This window comes from Haliaeetus leucocephalus, unplaced genomic scaffold (genome assembly GCF_000737465.1).
Source record: "Haliaeetus leucocephalus isolate CR32 unplaced genomic scaffold, Haliaeetus_leucocephalus-4.0 Scaffold1, whole genome shotgun sequence".
NCBI classification, from domain to species: domain Eukaryota; kingdom Metazoa; phylum Chordata; class Aves; order Accipitriformes; family Accipitridae; genus Haliaeetus; species Haliaeetus leucocephalus.
This window is the reverse complement of record NW_010972437.1, coordinates 14,779,116-14,782,947: the sequence shown is the minus strand read 5'-3', so window position 1 is coordinate 14,782,947 and position 3,832 is coordinate 14,779,116.

Genomic DNA, 3,832 nt, shown 5'->3' with positions numbered 1-3,832 from the left:
TGGGGGGGGGGGGGGGTTGCATGAATTTTAGCTCATATAACTGCCAAAAAGAAATTATTAGTCAATACAGAGCATCAATACAACTATTTAAAAAAAAAAAACAACAAAAAACCAAAACAAAAACCAAACCCTAAAAACTCACCCAACAACATTAATACCAAACCCCATCCAAACCCAAAGTGAAGCAGTACTGCTTTTCCCCTTCTTTGCTCATTCTTACATCTTTAAGTGATTTCAAATGACTGTTAAAAGATATTTGTTGCAACTGAACTCAGAATTTAATCTTTGAAGAGTACATGCCACAGAAAGATTTGTTTGCAAATGCTAGTGGACTCTATTTTCCATTAAGCAGAAAAATGAAATTTCATTGCTGGAACTTTACTATAACTGGAGAGCACTTAATCACACACAGCAATAAATGCACGGTCCATATCAGTAAAATGCGGATTTATACAGAGTCTAACTTGCACTGTTGTGGTGGGTTGACCCTGGCTGGACTCCAGGTGCCCACCAAAGCCATTCTATCACTCCCCCTCCACCCCCGCTCAGCTGGACAGGGGAGAGAAAATATAACAAAGGGCTTGCGGGTCGAGATAAGGACAGGAAGAGATCAGCCACCAATTACCGTCACGGGCAAAACAGACTCAAATTGCGGAAAATTAACTCAATTTATTGCCAATCAACCAGAGTAGGGTAATGAGAAATAAAACCAAATCTCAGAACACCTTCCCTCCACCCCTCCCTTCTTCCCGAGCACAACTTCACTCCCGGATTCTCTACCAAGCCCCCCCAGCAGCACAGGGGGATGGGGAATGGGGTTTACGGTCAGTTCATCACATGTTATTTTCTGCTGCTTCATCCTCCTCAGGGGCAGGACTCATCACACTCTTCCCCTGCTCCAGCGTGGGGCTCCTCCCACGGGAGACAGTCCTCCATGAACTTTCTCCAACGTGGGCACTTCCAATGGGCTGCAGTTCTTCACGAACTGCTCCAGCATGGGTCCTTGCCACGGTGTGCAGTCCTTCAGGAGCACACTGCTCCAGCGTGGGTCCCCCACGGCGTCACAAGTCCTGCCAGAAAACCTTCTCCAGTGTGGGCTCCTCTCTCCACAGATCCGCAGGTCCTGCCAGGAGCCTGCTCCAGCGCGGGGTTCCCACGCGGTCACAGCCTCCTTCGGAAACCCACCTGCTCTGGCGGGGAGTCCTCCACAGGCTGCAGGTGGATATCTGCTCCACCGTGGACCTCCCTGGGCTGCAGGGGGACAGCCTGCCTCACCATGGTCTTCACCACAGGCTGCAGGGGAATCTCTGCTCCGGCGCCTGCAGCACCTCCGCCCCCTCCTTCTTCACTGACCTGGGGATCTGCAGGGTTGTTTCTCTTACATGTTCTCCCTCCTCTCCCCGCCTGCCATTTCCGTCCCAGCAACTTTTTTTCCTTCTTAAAAATGTTATCACAGAGGCGTTAGCACTATCGCTGATTAGCTCGGCCTTGGCTGGCGGCGGGTCCGTCTTAGAGCCGGCTGGTCCGTCTTAGAGCCGGCTGGTATTGGCTCTGTCGGACACAGGGGAAGCTTCCAGCAGCTTCTCACAGAAGCCACCACTGAACCCCCCCCTCCCCGCTACCAAAACCTTGCCACGCAAAGCCAATACAACTGTAGAGAGCTAGAACTGATAAAATACTTTTGTCAAAACTTGTGTGCAACAGCTAGATATATGAAGTTCTACATATTTATAAAGAACACACACACGGGGTCAGGCAGTGTAACAAGGTCGGCTGAATCTCCACGTACAGAGCTATGTGCCCTACCCATCTCTAGCACATCTGCATGGTTAGTTTTGCTTACATTTCCCACCCCACACAAAGGAGGAAAAATCTCCAAGTATACTTTCTCAGAAGTTATGCTGAGTTTTTGGCAATCTCTTATTAAACAACGGGGATCCCAATACTTTTATTTTCTGTTTCCAGATGCCATGTCTCTTTTTTCTTCATTTTTCACCAATTCTCTCATTCTTACCCCAAAGTATTTACATTTGGTCTTGTAGCTTTTTCTTTTCTTGAGTTTGTGTCTCTACCTTGCCACAGGAGAGGCTGCCTGACAGGTAACAGAAGCCCTGCACCCCCAGCACTGGTATTGGGAAGCAAGAACAATTCATTACCATGATTACATCTACAGGTGCAAATCAAGAGCAGCAAGTGACAGGATGGTGGAAATATACTTGCAAGGTAGTTTTAACCAACAAAACCCTCCTCTTCTGCACTATGGGCCCTCCAAAAAGCTGACACAGGTGATTTCTCTTGCAAAGACATCCTCCACATGCCATTTTATTCAAACACCAAAAAGTAAAACCAGCATTAACCACATAACTCCAAGTCTATGGCACCATTCCAAACACTTATGCATCATGAAGAACAAACAAACAAACAAACAAAAGCCCAGTTCTCTTTTGCTGCTTCACCTCTACCAGGTACTCAGCAAACCTGGAGAGCTCCTGGTTTTTACTGAATTTGCTAAAAAGACAGAGGGAGTGTAAGGTAGTTTCTTCTGAAGAGAAGAAAACCCTTGATTTTTAGTAAGACAAAATACAACCATAACAAAGAGAATAAATTTGCTATCATATACAAATAACACTTTAGAGGTCAGAAAAAAGGTGTTGAGTAAATGGTCTTACTCACGGCACCTTTCATGTTCAGATAGCTTCCAGATATGCTAGAAGCTAAGCAGACCTAATCTAATTTTCAAAGTAAATATTAGAAGGAGTTAGAACAGCCAAAACCATGCTCTTTATTTTCATGGCTACCACAGAACTAAAGGAAAGCTGCAGGAAGAATCAAAGTACAGCTTATTTAAGCTATGATATAGAGGCAGCTAAAAGTGAAATTTTAACCAAATAAGGCCACAACTCATAATATAAGAACTCCTCTGGAAATTGTGATGCAGTATCCTACACAATGTGGGTCCTCACTCCTTCCTAGTCTCCACAGGTCCCAGCTCTATTAACTGACTGACCTTCCCTACACCAGACGTTAAAACTGCCAATCTCCACTCACCTGAAGGGATGTGCTCCCCGCTGTTTATCACCAGGTAAACAATTCCAGCTACCTATTATGCTGGAACTGCTTGACTGTCATCTTCTGTTTAACCAATTGGTTAAGACAAAGCAGGAAAGAAAAAAAATCCAACCAACCAAACAAGAACTCCCCCTTTTTTCTCTGATTCTTCCTAGCCCTGGAAAAGGCAGCCCAAGGGACACCCACAACACTCTCACAGGGTCCCACAAACACAAGCTGGTACAGCCTGGGCAGAGTTTGTATTTCCCTTGTTACCAGGGCACCTGGAGCCCACTGCTTATGCCAAGACTTTCAGCTAGCCCTCATCTTGTGAGATGATATTGTTCCTAAGAGAATTGATTCATATCTCTTCAAAATTTAAATTTCTGAAGTCCCACCTACAATTCCCACCAGTCTTTGTGACAGAATACAATTCCTGTAGGACATTAAAGAATTCTTTCAGCCCAATGCAGATAGAAGACTTTATCATTTTAAGAAAAACAATACATCTTTTAAAATCAAATGCAAGGCCATAAAGTCAACATTTTATGTGCTTCAGATCCCACTTCTACAGAATAAAGTGTCATTACTGTATCTCAATATATCTCCTGCTTGCCAAAAAAAATAATAGTGTCAGTGATCTGAATGTGTGGAAGCCCTTTTTAAAACAAAGGTCTGGCACAGTAAATAAATAAAGCATCTATTTATTTGATTTTCAAAAAATTCCTGTTAGAAAGTTACAAGCAGTATATTTTTAACTATCAGTAACTAGAGGAAGGCACTT